This window comes from Lycorma delicatula, chromosome 7, assembly GCF_047948215.1.
Source record: "Lycorma delicatula isolate Av1 chromosome 7, ASM4794821v1, whole genome shotgun sequence".
NCBI lineage: Eukaryota > Metazoa > Arthropoda > Insecta > Hemiptera > Fulgoridae > Lycorma > Lycorma delicatula.
This window is the reverse complement of record NC_134461.1, coordinates 29,756,508-29,779,022: the sequence shown is the minus strand read 5'-3', so window position 1 is coordinate 29,779,022 and position 22,515 is coordinate 29,756,508.

The following is a 22,515-nucleotide window of genomic DNA, read 5'->3' as shown; positions in this document are numbered from 1 at the left end:
CTTACAATATTTAAAATAAATTGTTACAGGGTAAAGATATAAATGGGTTAATTAAATGAAAGAACTGGCACTAGAAAGACAATTTTGTAAAGATGCTTGAAACCAGTCAAATGATTGAATTCATATTATTCAAGTAGGCAAGTTTTAGAATATTTAAAACAAATTGTTACAGGGTAAAGATATAAATGGGTTAATTAAATGAAAGAACTGGCAATAGAAAGAGAATCTTGTAAAGCTGCATGAAACCAGTCAAATGATTGAATTCATATTATTCAAGTAGGCAAGTTTTAGAATATTTAATACAAATTGTTACAGCGTAAAGATATAAATGGGTTGATTAAAAGAAAGAACTGGCACTAGAAAGAGAATCTTGTAAAGCTGCGTGAAACCAGTCAAATGATTGAATTCATATTATTCAAGTAGGCAAGTTTTAGAATATTTAAATCAAATTTTTACAGGGTAAAGATATAAATGGATTAATTAAATGAAAGAACTGGCACTAGAAGAGATTCTTGTAAAGCTGCATGAAACCAGTCAAATGATTGAATTTATATTATTCAAGTAGGCAAGTTTTAGAATATTTAAAACAAATTGCTACCAAGGAAAGATATAAATGGGGTAATTCAATGAAAGAACTGGCACTAGAAGAAGAATCTTGTAGAGCAGCATGAAACCAGTCAAATGATTGAATTCATATTATTGAAGTAGGCAAGTTTTAGAATATTTAAAACAAATTGTTACAGGGTAAAGATATAAATGGGTTAATTAAATGAAAGAACTGGCAATAGAAAGAAAGTCTTGTAATGCTGCATGAAACCAGTCAAATGATTGAATTCATATTATTCAAGTAGGCAAGTTTTAGATTATTTAAAACAAATTGTTACATGGTAAAGATATAAATGGATTAATTAAATGAAGGAACTGGCACTAGAAAAAGAATCTTTTAAAGTTGCATGAAACCAGTCAAATGATTGAATTCATATTATTCAAGTAGGCAAGTTTTAGAATATTTAAATCAAATTTTTACAGGGTAAAGATATAAATGGATTAATTAAATGAAAGAACTGGCACTAGAAGAGATTCTTGTAAAGCTGCATGAAACCAGTCAAATGATTGAATTTATATTATTCAAGTAGGCAAGTTTTAGAATATTTAAAACAAATTGCTACCAAGGAAAGATATAAATGGGGTAATTCAATGAAAGAACTGGCACTAGAAGAAGAATCTTGTAGAGCAGCATGAAACCAGTCAAATGATTGAATTCATATTATTGAACTAGGTAAGTTTTAGAATATTTAAAACAAATTGTTACAGGGTAAAGATATAAATGGGTTAATTAAATGAAAGAACTGGCAATAGAAAGAAAGTCTTGTAATGCTGCATGAAACCAGTCAAATGATTGAATTCATATTATTCAAGTACGCAAGTTTTAGATTATTTAAAACAAATTGTTACATGGTAAAGATATAAATGGATTAATTAAATGAAAGAACTGGCACTAGAAAAAGAATCTTGTAAAGTTGCATGAAACCAGTCAAATGATTGAAATCATATTATTCAAGTAGGCAAGTTTTAGATTATTTAAAACAAATTGTTACATGGTAAAGATATAAATGCATTAATTAAATGAAAGAACTGGCAGTAGAAGAAGAATCTTCTAGAGCTGCATTAAACCAGTCAAATGATTAAATTCATATTATTCAAGTAGGCAAGTTTTAGAATATTTAATACAAATTGTTACAGGGTAAAGATATTAATGGGTTAATTAAATGTAAGAACTGGTACTAGAAAGAGAATCTTGTAAAGCTGCTTGAAACCAGTCAATGATTGAATTCATATTATTCAAGTAGGCAAGTTTTAGTATATTGAAAACAAATTAATACATAGTAAAGATATTAATGGGTTAATTAAATGAAAGAACTGCCAGTAGAAAGAGAATCTTGTAAAGTTGCATGAAACCAGTCAAATGATTGAAATCATATTATTCAAGTAGGCAAGTTTTAGATTATTTAAAACAAATTGTTACAGGGTAAAGATATAAATGGATTAATTAAATGAAAGAACTGGCACTAGAAGAAGAATCTTCTAGAGCTGCATTAAACCAGTCAAATGATTGAATTCATATTATTCAAGTAGGCAAGTTTTACAATATTTAAAAGAAATTAATACATAGTAAAGATATTAATGGGTTAATTAAATGAAAGAACTGGCACTAGAAAGAGAATCTTGTAATGCTGAAAGAAAAAAGTCAAATGATTGAATTCATAGTATTCAAGTAGGCAAGTTTTAGAATATTTAAAACAAATTGCTAGCGGGGAAAGATATAAATGGGGTAATTCAATGAAATAATTGGCACTAGAAAGAGAATCTTGTAAAGCTGCATGAAACCAGTCAAATGATTGAATTTATATTATTGAAGTAGGCAAGTTTTAGAATATTTAAAACAAATTGCTACCAAGGAAAGATATAAATGGGGTAATTCAATGAAAGAACTGGCACTAGAAGAAGAATCTTGTAGAGCTGCATTAAACCAGGCAAATGATTGAATTCATATTATTCAAGTAGGCAGTTTTAGATTATTTAATACAAATTGTTACAGGGTAAAGATATTAATGGGTTAATTAAATGTAAGAACTGGCACTAGAAAGAGAATCTTGTAAAGCTGCATGAAACCAGTCAAATGATTGAATTCATATTATTCAAGTAGGCAAGTTTTAGAATATTTAAAACAAATTGTTACAGGGTAAAGATATAAATGGATTAATTAAATGAACGAACTAGCACTAGAAAGAGAATCTTGTAAACCTGCATGAAACCAGTCAAATGATTGAATTTATATTATTGAAGTAGGCAAGTTTTGGAATATTTAAAACAAATTGTTACAGGGTAAAGATATAAATGGGTTAATTAAATGAAAGAACTGGCAATAGAAAGAAAGTCTTGTAATGCTGCATGAAACCAGTCAAATGATTGAATTCATATTATTCAAGTAGGCAAGTTTTAGATTATTTAAAACAAATTGTTACATGGTAAAGATATAAATGGATTAATTAAATGAAAGAACTGGCACTAGAAAAAGAATCTTGTAAAGTTGCATGAAACCAGTCAAATGATTGAAATCATATTATTCAAGTAGGCAAGTTTTAGATTATTTAAAACAAATTGTTACATGGTAAAGATATAAATGGATTATTTAAATGAAAGAACTGGCACTAGAAAAAGAATCTTGTAAAGCTGCATGAACCAGTCAAATGATTAAATTCATATTATTCAATTAGGCAAGTTTTTGATTATTTAATACAAATTGTTACAGGGTAAAGATATTAATGGGTTAATTAAATGTAAGAACTGGCACTAGAAAGAGAATCTTGTAAAGCTGCATGAAACCAGTCAAATGATTGAATTCATATTATTCAAGTAGGCAAGTTTTAGAATATTTAAAACAAATTGTTACAAAGTAAAGAAATAAATGGGTTAATTAAATGAAAGAACTGGCACTAGAAAAGAATCTTGTAAAGCTGCATGAAACCAGTCAAATGATTGAATTCATATTATTCAAGTAGGTAAGTTTTAGAATATTTAAAACAAATTGCTAGTGGGGAAAGATATAAATGGGGTAATTCAATGAAAGAACTGGCACTACAAGAAGAATCTTGTAGAACTGCATCAAACCAGTCAAATGATTGAATTCATATTATTCAAGTAGGCAGGTTTTAGATTATTTAAAACAAATTGTTACAGGGTAATGATCTAAATGGGTTAATGAAATGAAAGAACTGGCACTAGAAGAGAATCTTGTAAAGCGGCATGAAACCACGTCAAATGATTGAATTCATATTATTCAAGTAGGCAAGTTTTACGATATTTAAAACAAATTGTTACAGGGTAAAGATATAATTGGGTTAATTAAATAAAAGAACTGGCAATAGGAAGAGAAACATGTAATGCTGCATGAAACCAGTCAAATGATTTAATTGATATTATTCAAGTAGGCAAGTTGTAGAATATTTAAAACAAATTGTTACAAAGTAAAGAAATAAATGGGTTAATTAAATGAAAGAACTGGCACTAGAAGGATAATCTTGTAAAGCTGCATGAAACCAGTCAAATGATTGAATTCCTATTACTCAAGTAGGCAAGTTTTAGAATATTTAAAACAAATTGTTACTGAGTAAAGATATAATCGGGGTAACTCAATGAAAGAACTGGCACTAGAAAGAGAATCTTGTAAACCTGCATGAAACCAGTCAAATGATTGAATTCATAGTATACAAGTAGGCAAGTTTTAGAATATTTAAAACAAATTGCTAGCGGGGAAAGATATAAATGGGGTAATTCAATGAAAGAACTGGCACTAGAAGAAGAATCTTGTAGAACTGCATTAAACCAGTCAAATGATTGAATTCATATTATACAAGTAGGCAGGTTTTAGATTATTTAAAACAAATTGTTACAGGGTAAAGATCTAAATGGGATAATGAAATGAAAGAACTGGCACTAGAAGAGAATCTTGTAAAGCAGCATGAAACCAGTCAAATGATTGAATTCATATTATTCAAGAAGGCAAGTTTTAGGATGTTTAAAAAAAATAGTTACAGGGTAAAGATATAAATGGGTTAATTAAATGAAAGAACTGGCAATAGAAAGAGAATCTTGTAAAGCTGCATGAAACCAGTCAAATGAATGAATTCATATTATTCAAGTAGGCAAGTTTTAGAATATTTAAAACAAATTGCTAGCGGGGAAAGATATAAATGAGGTAATTAAATGAAAGAACTGGCACTAGAAAGAGAATCTTGTAAAGCTGCATGAAACCAGTCAAATGATTGAATTCATATTATTCAAGTAGGCAAGTTTTAGAATATTTAAAACAAATTGTTACAGGGTAAAGAAATAAATGGGTTAATTAAATGAAAGACTGGCACTAGAAAAGAATCTTGTAAAGCTGCATGAAACCAGTCAATGATTGAATTCATATTATTCAAGTAGGTAAGTTTTAGAATATTTAAAACAAATTGCTAGGGGGGAAAGATATAAATGGGGTAATTCAATGAAAGAACTTGCACTAGAAGAGAATCTTGTAAAGCGGCATGAAACCACGTCAAATGATTGAATTCATATTATTCAAGTAGGCAAGTTTTAGGATATTTAAAACAAATTGTTACAGGGTAAAGATATAAATGGGTTAATTAAATAAAAGAACTGGCAATAGGAAGAGAAACTTGTAATGCTGCATCAAACCATTCAAATGATTTAATTGATATTATTCAAGTAGGCAAGTTGTAGAATATTTAAACCAAATTGTTACAGGGTAAAGATATAAATGGGTTAATTAAATGAAAGAACTGGCGCTAGAAAGAGAATCTTGTAAAGCTGCATGAAACCAGTCAAATGATTGAATTTATATTATTCAAGTAGGCAAGTTTTAGAATATTTAAAACAAATTGCTGGCGGGGAAAGATATTAATGGGTTAATTAAATGAAAGAACTGGCACTAGAAAGAGAATCTTGTAGAACTGCATGAAAAAAGTCAAATGATTGAATTCATATTATTCAAGTAGGCAAGTTTTAGAATATTTAAAACAAATTGTTACAGGGTAAAGATATAAATGGGTTAATTAAATGAAAAAACTGGCACTAGAAAGACAATCTTGTAAAGCTGCATGAAACCAGTCAAATGATTGAATTCATATTATTCAAGTAGGCAAGTTTTAGAATATTTAAAACAAATTGCTAGCGGGGAAATATATAAATGGGGTAATTCAATGAAAGAACTGGCACTAGAAGAAGAATCTTCTATAGCTGCATTAAACCAGTCAAATGATTGAATTCATATTATTCAAGTAGCCAAGTTTTGAACATTTAAAACAAATTGTAACAGGGTAAAGATATAAATGGGTTAATAAAATGAAAGAACTGGCACTAGAAGAGAATCTTGTAAAGAATCATGAAACCAGTCAAATGATTGAATTCATATTATTGAAGTAGGCAAGTTTTAGAATATTTAAAACAAATTGTTACAGGGTAAAGATATAAATGGGTTAATTAAATGAATGAACTGGCAATAGAAAGAAAGTCTTGTAATGCTGCATGAAACCAGTCAAATGATTGAATTCATATTATTCAAGTAGGCAAGTTTTAGAATATTTAAAACAAATTGCTAGCGGGGAAAGATATAAATGGGATAATTCAATGAAAGAACTGGCACTAGAAGAAGAATCTTCTAGAGCTGCATTAAACCAGTCAAATGATTGAATTCATATTATTCAAGTAGCCAAGTTTTGAATATTTAAAACAAATTGTTACAGGGTAAAGATATAAATGGGTTAATAAAATGAAAGAACTGGCCTAAAAGAGAATCGTGTAAAGCGGCATGAAACCACGTCAAATGATTGAATTCATATTATTCAACTAGGCAAGTTTTAGGATATTTAAAACAAAATTTTACAGGGTAAAGATATAAATGGGTTATCTAAATAAAAGAACTGGCAATAGGAAGAGAAACTTGTAATGCTGCATGAAACCAGTCAAATGATTTAATTGATATTATTCAAGTAGGCAAGTTGTAGAATATTTAAACCAAATTGTTACAGGATAAAGATATAAATGGGTTAATTAAATGATAGAACTGGCGCTAGAATGAGAATCTTGTAAAGCTGCATGAAACCACGTCAAATGATTGAATTCATATTATTGAAGTAGGCAAGTTTTAGAATATTTAAAACAAATTGCTAGCGGGGAAAGATATTAATGGGTTAATTAAATGAAAGAACTGGCACTAGAAAGAGAATCTTGTAGAACTGCATGAAAAATGTCAAATGATTGAATTCATATTATTCAAGTAGGCAAGCTTTAGAATATTTAAAACATATTGTTACAGGGTAAAGATATAAATGGGTTAATTAAATGAAAAAACTGGCACTAGAAAGACAATCTTGTAAAGCTGCTTGAAACCAGTCAAATGATTGAATTCATATTATTCAAGTAGGCAAGTTTTAGAATATTTAAAACAAATTGCTAGCGGGGAAAGATATAAATGGGGTAATTCAATGAAAGAACTGGCACTAGAAGAAGAATCTTCTAGAGCTCCATTAAACCAGTCAAATGATTGAATTCATATTATTCAAGTAGCCAAGTTTTGAACATTTAAAACAAATTGTTACAGGGTAAAGATATAAATGGGTTAATAAAATGAAAGAACTGGCACTAGAAGAGAATCTTATAAAGCTGCATGAAACCAGTCAAATGATTGAATTCATATTATTGAAGTAGGCAAGTTTTAGAATATTTAAAACAAATTATTACAGGGTAAGGATATATATGGGTTCATTAAATGAAAGAACTGGCACTTGAAAGAGAATCTTGTAAAGCTGCATGAAACCAATCAAAAGATTGAATTCATATTCTTCAAGTAGGCAAGTCTTACAATATTTAAAATAAATTGTTACAGGGTAAAGATATAAATGGGTTAATTAAATGAAAGTACTGGCACTAGAAAGACAATTTTGTAAAGATGCTTGAAACCAGTCAAATGATTGAATTCATATTATTCAAGTAGGCAAGTTTTAGAATATTTAAAACAAATTGTTACAGGGTAAAGATATAAATGGGTTAATTAAATGAAATAATTGGCACTAGAAAGAGAATCTTGTAAAGCTGCATGAAACCAGTCAAATGATTGAATTTATATTATTCAAGTAGGCAAGTTTTAGAATATTTAAAACAAATTGCTACCAAGGAAAGATATAAATGGGGTAATTCAATGAAAGAACTGGCACTAGAAGAAGAATCTTGTAGAGCAGCATGAAACCAGTCAAATGATTGAATTCATATTATTGAAGTAGGCAAGTTTTAGAATATTTAAAACAAATTGTTACAGGGTAAAGATATAAATGGGTTAATTAAATGAAAGAACTGGCAATAGAAAGAAAGTCTTGTAATGCTGCATGAAACCAGTCAAATGATTGAATTCATATTATTCAAGTAGGCAAGTTTTAGATTATTTAAAACAAATTGTTACATGGTAAAGATATAAATGGATTAATTAAATGAAAGAAATGGCACTAGAAAAAGAATCTTGTAAAGTTGCATGAAACCAGTCAAATGATTGAAATCATATTATTCAAGTAGGCAAGTTTTAGATTATTTAAAACAAATTGTTACATGGTAAAGATATAAATGCATTAATTAAATGAAAGAACTGGCACTAGAAGAAGAATCTTCTAGAGCTGCATTAAACCAGTCAAATGATTAAATTCATATTATTCAAGTAGGCAAGTTTTAGAATATTTAAAGCAAATTAATACATAGTAAAGATATTAATGGGTTAATTAAATGAAAGAACTGGCACTAGAAAGAGAAACTTGTAAAGCTGCTTGAAACCAGTCAATGATTGAATTCATATTATTCAAGTAGGCAAGTTTTAGTATATTGAAAACAAATTAATACATAGTAAAGATATTAATGGGTTAATTAAATGAAAGAACTGCCAGTAGAAAGAGAATCTTGTAAAGTTGCATGAAACCAGTCAAATGATTGAAATCATATTATTCAAGTAGGCAAGTTTTAGATTATTTAAAACAAATTGTTACAGGGTAAAGATATAAATGGATTAATTAAATGAAAGAACTGGCACTAGAAGAAGAATCTTCTAGAGCTGCATTAAACCAGTCAAATGATTGAATTCATATTATTCAAGTAGGCAAGTTTTACAATATTTAAAAGAAATTAATACATACTAAAGATATTAATGGGTTAATTAAATGAAAGAACTGGCACTAGAAAGAGAATCTTGTAATGCTGCAAGAAAAAAGTCAAATGATTGAATTCATAGTATTCAAGTAGGCAAGTTTTAGAATATTTAAAACAAATTGCTAGCGGGGAAAGATATAAATGGGGTAATTCAATGAAATAATTGGCACTAGAAAGAGAATCTTGTAAAGCTGCATGAAACCAGTCAAATGATTGAATTTATATTATTGAAGTAGGCAAGTTTTAGAATATTTAAAACAAATTGCTACCAAGGAAAGATATAAATGGGGTAATTCAATGAAAGAACTGGCACTAGAAGAAGAATCTTGTAGAGCTGCATTAAACCAGGCAAATGATTGAATTCATATTATTCAAGTAGGCAAGTTTTAGATTATTTAATACAAATTGTTACAGGGTAAAGATATAAATGGATTAATTAAATGAACGAACTAGCACTAGAAAGAGAATCTTGTAAACCTGCATGAAACCAGTCAAATGATTGAATTTATATTATTGAAGTAGGCAAGTTTTGGAATATTTAAAACAAATTGTTACAGGGTAAAGATATAAATGGGTTAATTAAATGAAAGAACTGGCAATAGAAAGAAAGTCTTGTAATGCTGCATGAAACCAGTCAAATGATTGAAATCATATTATTCAAGTAGGCAAGTTTTAGATAATTTAAAACAAATTGTTACATGGTAAAGATATAAATGGATTATTTAAATGAAAGAACTGGCAGTAGAAAAAGAATCTTTTAAAGCTGCATGAACCAGTCAAATGATTGAATTCATATTATTCAAGTAGGCAAGTCTCAGAATATTAAAAACAAATTGTTACAGGGTAAAGATATAAATGGGTTAATTAAATGAAAGAACTGGCACTAGAAGAAGAATCTTCTAGAGCTGCATTAAACCAGTCAAATGATTGAATTCATATTATTCAAGTAGGCAAGTTTTAGAATATTTAAAACAGATTAATACATAGTAAAGATATTAATGGGTTAATTAAATGAAAGAACTGGCACTAGAAAGAGAAACTTGTAAAGCTGCTTGAAACCAGTCAATGATTGAATTCATATTATTCAAGTAGGCAAGTTTTAGTATATTGAAAACAAATTAATACATAGTAAAGATATTAATGGGTTAATTAAATGAAAGAACTGCCAGTAGAAAGAGAATCTTGTAAAGTTGCATGAAACCAGTCAAATGATTGAAATCATATTATTCAAGTAGGCAAGTTTTAGATTATTTAAAACAAATTGTTACAGGGTAAAGATATAAATGGATTAATTAAATGAAAGAACTGGCACTAGAAAAAGAATCTTGTAAAGCTGCATGAACCAGTCAAATGATTGAATTCATATTATTCAAGTAGGCAAGTTTTAGAATATTTAAAACAAATTAATACATAGTAAAGATATTAATGGGTTAATTAAATGAAAGGACTGGCACTAGAAAGAGAAACTTGTAAAGCTGCTTGAAACCAGTCAATGATTGAATTCATATTATTCAAGTAGGCAAGTTTTACTATATTTAAAACAAATTAATACATAGTAAAGATATTAATGGGTTAATTAAATGAAAGAACTGGCACTAGAAAGAGAATCTTGTAATGCTGCATGAAAAAAGTCAAATGATCGAATTCATAGTATTCAAGTAGGCAAGTTTTAGAATATTTAAAACAAATTGCTAGCAGGGAAAGATATAAATGGGGTAATTCAATGAAAGAACTGGCACTAGAAGAAGAATCTTCTAGAGCTGCATTAAACCAGTCAAATGATTGAATTCATATTATTCAAGTAGCCAAGTTTTAGAATATTTAAAACAAATTGTTACAGGGTAAAGATATAAATGGTTTAATTAAATGAAAGAACTGGCACTAGAAAGAGAATCTTGTAAAGTTGCATGAAACCAGTCAAATGATTGAAATCATATTATTCAAGTAGGCAAGTTTTAGAATGTTTAAAACAAATTAATATATAGTAAAGATATTAATGGCTTAATTAAATGAATGAACTGGCACTAGAAAGAGAACCTTGTAGAGCTGCTTTAAACCAGTCAAATGATTGAATTCATATTATTCAAGTAGGCAAGTTTTAGAATATTTAAAACAAATTGCTAGCGGGGAAAGATATAAATGGGGTAATTCAATGAAAGATGGTACTAGAAGAACAATCTTTTAGAGCTGCATTAAACCAGTCAAATGATTGAATTCATATTATTCAAGTAGGCAAGTTTTAGAATATTTAATATTTTAAACGTTCGTTCGTCCGCGTTGCGCGGATGGGCGGTGGTGATTAAGTACGGTGACCCTGGATCCCCCGCACTCGAAGGTACCTCCCGGGGCTGTGTAATGCTTTTAACTGCGGGTCAGGCCCCGGGAGAGGAGCTGGTGAGGTGGAAGTTTAGACGGTAGGATGCAGGTAAACATACGCATTACATCATTACATCCAGCGGAACCTGTTAGCCATTCCGACACTCCGTGCGTAAATGGCATTCCTTTCCGCACCAGTAAGAAAAAAAAATACAATGCAATTTAATTTGGGGGTCGATCCGGAAATTCTTGCGGCAACATTCAACCATTTGTAAGTCGAATCATAAATTCGAGAAATATGGGGTTGGATTTTACAATCGGCAGTTGATTCATATGCAATCATTAACGACATTTCTAATACCGTGACTGTAGCAAGTTATGAGCTCAGGACCAGGTAAGCTATTACCCGGAAATATACATTGTACCCTGCCTAACCCAGCGATTGTAAGAAGGATTGAAAAAAGGGTCCTTCAGTAAGACACTGAATTCCGCAAGACTAGGATCTAATTGAACAGTTTATATATGTATATAGCACTTCGATAATCAAATGATTTGAAACTGAAATTCCGACGAATAAACACCATCAAGTTTTATTCTGTTGCATGAGATGAGGTTTTAGTCATAGGAATATAGTCAGACTTACCCAGTCGACAACTAATACTGAATACATCAGGTTTGGTTCTTTCCAGCGACGCAAGTGTTTTCTATCAATTAGAGGCACTAAGGAGAGTGCACTCTCCATTCTGAGGGGAGAAGATCCCGCCTAGTAGCGTATTTGGTCGCTATACCACCCCCTCCGTTCCTAGCCATGAATGGCTTAATCGGAGAACGCTTCTTGCCCTCAAACTGATCAAATTCCACAGTGCTCAGTCCAGCCTCGTGAGGTGCCACCGATGCAGATGCCCCGAGGGACATCTACATCAGTAATTCCGCCCAGTAAAATTTTGCCTTCCGAAGAAGACAACAGACACCTAACACTACCAAGTAGCCATCAAGAACTAAGCTAAAAACCTACTCGCGGAAGCGCGAACCCCGCGCCTAGTTCTACTTATTTAATGAGCCAATTTTGTGAATGTCTCGTAATTTGAGGCAAATAAACAACAACTTCCCACCAAAAGTGTTGATCGCAACAACGAAATTTAGACCTAGTTCCCTTAGTGAACTCAGCTTACGCTTCAGTAAATCCTGACTTAAGTTAATTAAGTCAAATTAATTAAGTTAATTACGGACTCCGGTCTGGTATACCAGGGAGAGGCGGAATGATCGCTTACTCCCACTCAGCGCCATCGCAGAGTCCCGCGTGATATTCACCACCATAAACCGCCGTCGGGGAGAGTGCACTATAGCAATCAGGGCTAGCGAATATTATATCATTTACTAATCACTACGCACCTATGAATTATTTCATTTATCATGCTGCCGCTTCGCCGAGTAAGTCTATAAAGGTGCATTCACCTAAATCCTATTATCAATTGCCTTTAATTCTAATTATTATATAAGCGTGTTTCATAAAAAATTTCTCGTTTTTTTTCATAGAAATGGATGTTTTAAAGTTGCCCGTGCTTTGTAAGATATACCAGTTTACGATAATATTAGAGATCATTGAGAATACACAAAGAAATTATATACATTTAACTCGATTTACTGAAACGTGACACTTTTAATATTTCAAGTAAGGAATAAATCGCTATCTATGCCTTCTGAATCTTCCCCTAAACATATGAGGTCATTAAAGAAAGGATGAATGCTCCAATGGGAATTTAGCTGAACTTTACGGGTTACCTTAGATACTTAAACAAACATTGTACTGAAAATGGTTACCGGTATTTATTAAGAAATTCTGAACCAGTTTCTCATGCTTTTATTTCTTTTCTTTCTGGGTTTAAAACAATTTATAACAAAATTATTTAGCTGGATAAGACAGAGATTATATTCCAGTAATGTTTTGCTCTCAAATTTTAAATATAAAATATCTTATTTTACCTTCCAGTAAGCGATCCAGATGGAAATTTTATTGTTCACGTTGACAGTTCAACACTTCACGTAACATCTAAGATGACGATTGTTCCTTTAGTAACTTTATATCTGTTTTTGTTTGTGGTCTTTTAATTTTTCTGAAGGAAAAGATCAACGAAAAATTGCTGATCTATGTTATACCAATTCTTGGTAAAATGGCCCGATTTCTCAAATTTTTTTTGGTAGAATAGGTGACTGATGCTTGGGATAAATCGTTGAGATATCTTATAGATGAAAATATTTACGTCGTATGCCATTCTTCTTCTTCCTTTCTCGTTATCCATATCTTTATTCTTATCTTTGGTCCTTTTTTCCCCGTTTCTGGTTCTGTTAATTTTTGTCAGACCCCACCCAATACATCAATGCTGACAGAATGTAGAGGCATGTAAACTTATTGATACTTAATATTAATTAGTAGGAGATTGCCTTTGGACCACCTTCGGGACTCTAATCGCTAATGGCACAATAAGCCTAATCTTTTAAGCGCTTACTGGGTAAACTATGCATCTTAATATTTTTCCAAATATATAAAATAAAATATTCTAATCGCTCATAATTAGTGAATTTTATTTACACGGCCAATCTTAAAGGAGCATCATAAGATTGTATGCTTTTGGAAAGGATTGATTTTCATTGTGATTATAAACATTTACTATATACCACATTTAATCTTGACTGTATGAATTGATACTAAAATGCATATTACTTGTGGGTTTGTATAGTGCTGCTGTTTCCTTTCAAAAGTTGCAATACTAATGAACTAAAACTGATAAATTAAAATCTAGTAAAGTGTGAAAAATCAAGAAAAAAATCAGAATGGTTTATATTAATAATAATAATAATAATTAAAAAAAAAACAATTTCTTATGTGCTTTTGAAAGGAAATATTTTCACAAACTTTTTTTTTAATGAAGACTAGTATTTGTGAATCAGAAAATAAAAGAGTTTGAAATTATGAAGAAAATACAATGAGCATTAGTTAATAATGATTATAATTGCGGAAAAAGAATGGAGGTGGAAAGGAAAATAATGAAAAGAATTTTTCAGTATAAAAGTGTTTTATATATATATATATATATATATATATATATCGCCCCAACATCACGGACTGGAGTCCGGAACAGCGGAACAGAGCCCAGCAGAGATGCGTCTTGGAAGGCAGCCATAACAGAAGTGGACGAAGAACTTCTACACACCTCTCCTTTAAAACTTACAAGTTAAATAAAATAAACCAGCAATTGCGACTCCTCCGGAGTAGGGGTCGCATTGCTCCCACCTGATAGTTAGTGCCCCGTTGTGGCGTATTCCTGCTAGCCTATGAAGCGTTAGCACCGAAAGGACTTCAGTGGACGGTCTGAAGGGGAATTACGTCGGGAGGACAGGCTTCATAAGCCTAGCCTTCCGCGGTCGGCCCATAAAGTGGGTTCGATAACGCTGGTTCAACAACGGATTGGAATGCAACTAAATCCGTCTTAAAAAGACTAAATAATAAACAAAACTTGAAAAATTAGACCCACCTTTTAAAAACACGCCCGATTAGAATCATCCAGCAGCAAGGGACTCTGTCCAGGTTCTGCGATAAGTAGGGAGAAATAAACTCCCGCCAACTTTGCATTCCATTCCATTCCATATATATATATATATATATATATATATATATATAAAGAACGTGTTTCTAAAATGATCAGCATATTTTTTTCGAATTCTACTTGCAAAACTAAACAAAAAATATCCTTAGGAAAAATGGAAATTTCTCCTTCGTTCTCCCGCTGTTCACCATTTTGTTATTTTTATATAAAAATTTATATCTTAAGTTCGAATAAACGAAACACATTAATATTTGGTAAGAAGCTTGGTAATAAAGTTTTAAAATTAGCAAAAAATCAGGACCTTCGCAAATTACAAAATGGAGGCCGTTTATTTTTCAACCCATTATATCTCTGTAAATATTAGTTTTATCAAAATTTATGTCATTTACTAAGATATTAACCCTTTTATTTTGAACTAAATGACATTTTATTTTTTAAATTTGGTTAATAAATAGTCAAGTTATGGGAGAAAATTGAAGTTGTAATTTTGTCATAATTTTAAAGTCTATTATTTTGAGAAAATTATTACTTAATTTGATACTAATTTACAATACTAGAATTAAAAACAACTAATATTTAATTGAATCGAACGTAAAGTGGAAGACATGAAAACGTACACAAAATTACAACATCAATTTTCTTCCATAACTCAGCTATTTGTAAACCGAATTATAAAATAAATTTCATTTTGTTTAAAATAAAAGGCTTAATATTTTAGCAAATAACATACATTTTGATAAAACTATTATTTATAGAGATATAACGGATTGAAAAATAAAAAAATGGCCACCATTTTGTAATTTGCGAAGGTATTTAAGTCCTGATTTTTTTCTAATTTTAAAACTTCCTAAGAAAAAGCCAAGCAGTCTACCGACGGAAGCACTTCGACCGACGACTTGCACTTTCCCTCATGTTGCCCTTTTAAGGGCCAAGGGACAGTATAAGGTTTACGGTTTGAGATTATTTAAAGCCGGTTTTACGGAAAGGTAGGCTAAAGAAGAATTAAGATCGACCGTTATTATGGACTGAACCCGGCCCGATCTGAATCCAGCCGAAATGTAGTGATGAAGACAGACGAGTGAAGAAAGTTTCCTAACTTTGTTTCACCAATCATCCAACCTCCTTTCCTAAATCTTACAATTATGTCACCAGCACATGCGACCTCCCTGAATGGCTAGTATTAAATAATTTCATTACTACAGTAATATTTTTTGAATAAATGTTCGAAAAATTCTCCATTTGCAACTTACAGGCATCAAAAAGTCACTTTATGTTAGTTCTTTTAACGGATGCAGCGCTAATACGAGATATTTTGATTTCAATGTTCTGTTTGAACCGAACAATTGAGCAAGGATTATTTCTGAATACATTTTTTTTTTTTCAAATAACCCTTAAAAAAAAATCAGTGGTAGATAAATTCACAGATGGAAATCCGTAGATGGGAAATCCCTGGGAGATATAGATCGTAGGAAATTATTTTCTCCCCTAGAACTTACGTAGTTGCATTGTTGTATTATATGGGCTGTTGCTCCGTCTTCTTGCAACCAATAATTACGTTTATCTTTTTCTAGTACTATGAAGATAATTATATTCTATTAGCATTCAGATGTCAATTTCCGAGAAAAAGTTTGGTCCCGCTAATTTCTCCCGACAAAACGCGCCTGAAATCTTTTCTGACTACAACGAAAAGATGTTCTCATTAAAATAAAAAAATAATGAAAAATGTTTTCATTACAGATCATTTTTGCTATCTTTTCTTAACGTAACGTAATCTTGTAAAAAACGTGGGTTAGGTAAGATTAAATCTGGTTAGGTTAGTTTAGATCCTTTCCTTACTATTTTCACAAGGCTCCCCAATATTGGTTATTTTGGAAGTTTACGTAAGAACATAGATGAAACCATTTCTCGTCACTAAATAAAATTTTATCCAAAATCCGAATTTTTCCGCAAACAAAACGCAAAAACCATTTGCAATAATCGAGTCTGTTTCTATGATCGGGTTTTCACAAAACTTTCACGACATCGGATACTTTGCGGATACTCCTGTATGACATTCATTTCTGCTGAAATAACCTTCTTATTGACTTTCAAGGTGATCGTTCAAAGGATTCACAGAAACATTCTAAAGATTCCTCATTTAAAACTGTCCGGACAGTTTTTGTTCATCTACGTTAGCAGTTTCTCTAAAACGAACGACTATGCGCGAAATAATTGATTTACTGGGAACGTTTGATCAAGAAAGAACTACAGTAAAATTTTATCGGCACTTTACATAAGTTTGCGATTTAAAATAACAGTCAAAAATAATGTACGTTGGGTTGTGTAAAGGATTGTAGCCTTTTACAACAAACCTGTCACTGACAGGCAAAATAGGGAGAGATTGTTATGTTTACATTATTGTTAGGTTAACCATTACCAACCCACTCATAATGCCAACCTAAAAGATAATTTCCCATTTCAGGGGATTAAAGATAATGAATTCAGGCTGTATAACATTTTGTTCACTACAGTAATTTTGGCTTATTTTAGTTTTTTTTTTAAATAGTCAATTTTTATGTTCAAATTCTATTACGAAAAGTCTTCTTTTTAGATAGATTTCATAAGAAACCTACCTATTATAATGGATACCATGACTCGACTTCCAGAAAATTTCGACATATTTTCGCGTTTCACACCCCCCAGATGCCAAAACCACTGTCAGTTCAAAAGTTTATATATGTAAATGTTTTACTTTCTTGTGGACACGATAACTGCTGTAATTTTACGCCAATCACCTTCAAATTGATACATAAAATATAACAACACAAAATCTCGGTCGAGTTCGTTAATGGGCAAATACGGACTATGAGGATGGAAATGGGTAAGCTTTTTCAAAAACACCAAATATCGCTATAACTTTCTTATTAAGTAAAATATCGAATTGCTTTAAAGTTCCTACTATTTTTTTCGATAAAGACCTAAAACTTATCTAAATAAAGTTTTTTGATATCACAAACCATTGGCCCAGGGGGATGAAAAAATGGGGTTTCGAAGACAAAAAAAATTATACCTCCCTTAACAGGCAAAGTATAGAATGGGTTTAAAGTGATCGTTACTCCTCTAAACATTACGTAAAACGTTTGTCTGAAACGATTTTTTATACGACCAACCCTTATTTCAAGGAATGACTAAAATGTTGCTGGAATTGTAAGAAAATGGGGCTTGTCGTTGGCGAAACATGTGAAACTTTTTCACGTGCAATCATTGTTGTATTGAATAAATTTGAAGTTTTTCTTAATTTTAAGGTGGAAATCTTTTTTGTCCCCTACTTAGCACCGGTGAAATCTACCTCCGTTTTCCGGCGTACCGAAAGGGATTTTCTTTTTGCATGGAAATAATCCTGATATTTATTGTTACTTGTTTTATGTAAATGCTGAGACTAGGTTTTAAGTCTCAAAATTAATTATAAAATTAATTTTATAATTAATTATAAAATTTTCATAAAATTTTTAAGTAATTTTTAAATAAAAATTATTTAAAAATAAAACTAACGGCAGCCATTATTGGAAAACAGAACATTTTTGGAAGTATATACATTTTTTTTTTTTTTACTTTAGAATCGTTTCCCGAAATAATACCCAGTATTCCACCAGGGAAGGACAGGACTTACTCATAAAAGAAGTAGGACAAATAAAGGAAAAGCAATATCATAATTAAAATAATCGTAGGACAAATAAAGGAAAAGCAATATCATAATTAAAATAATCTATCTACTGCAGCCTTAATGAAATGTTAAAAAAATTTTTCTTTCAAAATTATGAAATAAAAAAAAACTGAAACAAATGATGGATAACGATGAATCACTTGATTCCAATCTTGTTAGAAACTTTACCAAGTATCGTAATGATAAATTTTGAATAATTATATAACGAGAAGAGATTTTTTTTTACGGTTTGCATAATCGTTTCCAGCATGAAATCACAATGTTACATGATGTACAATTACACCCTTTTCAATAGAAAATATTTACCTTGAATGGTGGTTGGGGTTGGCCGTTTTACTCTAATCTGTATACTTTAACGGTCAATTTATAAAACATGAATAAAGCTATAGATGCAGGATTTTCACTAAATTTTTTTCTCGTTCAAATCTACATTGAAATCATGTGTAATATGACCATCACACCGTTTAAAAAATTAAAGTTGAATTCAATATGGCGGATCCAAGATGGCCGAATAATTTCAAATATAACTCATAATAGTTTCTTTTACATAGTAATCAACTACATTTATTCTGGTAGCGTAGTCACACTCAGTTTTCTACAATTAAATCGTTAACAGACTTACCGAACATTCTGTTTAAATTTGATTGTATAATAAATTTCAAAAATCTTCCATCATTAAAATAGTAATAATAATTGTATCCCAAAGATATTTATAATTTGAATTATATAAATAAAATTGAATTATTTACTTTTTAATTAACTACAGATAACTGCTCAATTAGGCCGTTGTTAAGAAATTAATTTTTGTATGTGTGAAAAATGCCTAACCTGACTGGGATTCGGACCTAGAATCTTCCAAATATATGGCAGATACATCACTCCTCTATCGAGGTCAGCAATAATAAAATTAATAACAGTAATAATAATAACTCTTCTCTTCTTATTATAAATTATAACTTTATAAATAAAAATAATCTTTTAATTAATTTAAAAAAAAAACTTTTTCATTGTTTTAAAATAGTAATTTAAGTTTATTTTTCAATTTATAACACACTGAACAGTTCATTTTATAAAAAGAAAAACCTAAAATTAAAAATAAAGAAAAAAATAATTTGAAATTTATGACAACTGTATAACAACGTTTGCATATAAACTTTTCCTAAAACGAAAATTTAGAAGTTTATTACTTTACCCTTTGGGGCTATAGCAAGTTAGTAAAGATAAGTTAGTTTTTTTTTTAAAATAATAGTAATACATATTTATTAGGAAAAAGAGACGATTTGGTATAATAAAACATTGATTTTGTAATTTATTTTCAAAAAATAAAATCAATACTGGTTTTATTCGGATATTATATTAACTTTAACTGTATGATACTAACTTTATAATTCTAGCCAGAATCTGAACCCTCTGGGCCGGATCAACCCAGGCGAATCCTGGAGCCATCTTAGGCTCCTCAGGGCCTCCCGAAGCCAAGAGGCCTACGCCATGGCTTGCTTCGGTCCCCATTCCCACCTACCCAGAGGGCTCCACACCCCCTGGACCCCCGCACTGTATTTTATTTTTGTGGTTGTGAGAATAATACTGATAAATAATAATTATAATATTTAGGCTTTATAGAAACCTGAAAAAGAAACTAAATTACAAAAGATAGTATAGAATAATAGTAACTATAGTAAAAAAGTACTCACAACTTTGACGACGAAAAATTCATAACATATTTTTTTTACCGTGATGGGAGAAATATAATAATGAAGTAGAAGGATTATATATATATATATGTATATATATTTCACTTAATCTTTGATTCACAACTTCACCTTCCTTGGGGACAAAGAAATAATGAATATTTTTAATATCTTAACCTTTCCACCAACTTCCCAATAAATTAATTAAAAGTATTATTAAACTAAATTATTTTATTGAAAAAAAATCTACCTTAAATTTACTTTATAAAAATTGAGAGAGAGAAAAGTGTTGAGTTTTTAAGCAAATTAGAATCAAACTAAAAGTATGAATTTTAAACTAAAGTTTTTTATTCGCCAAAATTTTTTTTTAGTTTATGCATGAATATATGTTTTTATGGATGTATTAGTACAGCTATTGTTGTTATTGTGCTGTGTTTTTAGTTGAAGCAATTGAGAATAACTTCACTTTTACAAAACTATAATTATATACTCAATCGGAATGAAAGTTCCCTAAGCTGCTGCTATAACTTTAAATTCAGTTATACAAATAAAAAATAATATTGTTCGTGTATTTTTTTTCCCCCGATCATGAATATATAGTTGTTGCAGAACCATAACAATTAAGGTGAAGAGTATCCAAACTTTTGAAGGTTTTTTGCAAATATCGACGTTTAAAGATCTCCTGCAGTTTTTAATTTTAATTTTTTTTATAGTGATCGTAAAAAATTGAGCGTTAGTATAATGGAATTTATTTAAAATCCCTTAATTTCCTAGGTCTGGATTTATTGGAGGGAAAATACTCAATTTTTGCCTCGTATCTAGACAACCCGTTCAATAAAATGTTATATCTTTCGTTGATTTTCGATCCCATTGAACAAATAGGTATCAAAGAATTGATATACTTTCCCGTTTAGATAGCGCTACAGTAGAGCTATAGCTTTAGAAAGGAAAGTATTGTAATCAGTAAAATTCGGACATATAAGGTTTTAACGGAATCTTGATGTTTTGACACGTAAGGAAACCAAAAAACCGAATGGAAATTTTCCGGATTTTTATGTTCGTAAATTTTATGGATTTTTTTCCGGATTTTTATGTAAGTGTGCGTTCGGTAATGGTCTCTAAATCAACTTATTCCTCCAGAACTAGTGGGCCGGTTTTGACGAGACTTAGATTATTACTTCATACGGGGACATCAAAATTTAATTGATACCATTAAATTTTGAACTTAAAAAATCAATTTAGTGAGGATGAAAAGCAAGGTCATCCTCAGTATCTCGAGATTTCAACTAATTAATCCTATTTTAATTTGGCACATTTATTAACAATTAAAAAACAAAAATAATTGCAAAATAACGTTTTACAAAATCGCACTCCACAACCCCAAAAATGCTCTAAACTACTGCTATGTTGTGATGTCTCAGATGAGCGGTAGAATTAAATAAATGAATAATATTTAAAGTGTAAAAAGTAATTCGGTCTAGCTGGATATTGAATTCCGACACCCAGTTGACTCGGTAGCTGGTGCGTTAAGCCTCGCTGCTATACCAATCTGCCAAGCGAGATTTGTTCTATGCACGTTGTGAAATTAAACACTAGTTTAGTTAGTGCCGACCGTCGCCGCTAGTACCGCCACACCCGCGCGAATTAAATACGGTATGACTGAGCGCTTGAGTTACAATAATTGAATAAAAAATAAACGAAAAAATATTATATTTATATAAAATTATAAAAATGTTGCATTAAGTCGTGTGTGTATGTGTAAGCCGTACATCAGAAACAACACACAGTTATAGGAAAGCCCTACAACTGTGTTGTCAGCATTTTTTTGTAGTAATTTTAGAAAATTGAGCCTTAGTAGACGATAGTTATTTAAAATCCCATACTTTCCTTACTCTGGATTTACTGGTACTGGTTATTCAACTTTTGCCTCATATCTCAGTAAACTATTCAATCAAAACGTTGAATCTTGCCGTGCATGACTTTCTATTCCATTGAACAAATAGGTATTCATATATTTATTTTTTAAACTATTTTAGCCTTGTTAAATAATACTACAGCAAATTTTGCCAACTTACCGAAATAAATAATTACTCCATATCAATTTTTAAAAATCAAATTTTTAAGTTTAAAAATCCAACTGTAATAATGTAGACTGTCTTAATGAGTGCATTAATTGACATTAATTTACTCTTGTGAAGTTTATGATACTCGGCAAGGCTCGCGTGGTAACTTATTTTGCACTAGTGTATCAATAGTCATCATTATAGGCTCATTGCATAACGTATTATTCATAATGATCTTCGGAAAAATCTAAAAATTACAGTTTTTTCGTAGGAAAACCATTAAGGGACATTAAATAAAATCAAAAGTGATTCTATTGAAAATATTCTAATGAACGATTAAGGTTGTCCGTGATTTGCTTCTGATCAAATAAAGAGTGTTTTAGTACTTC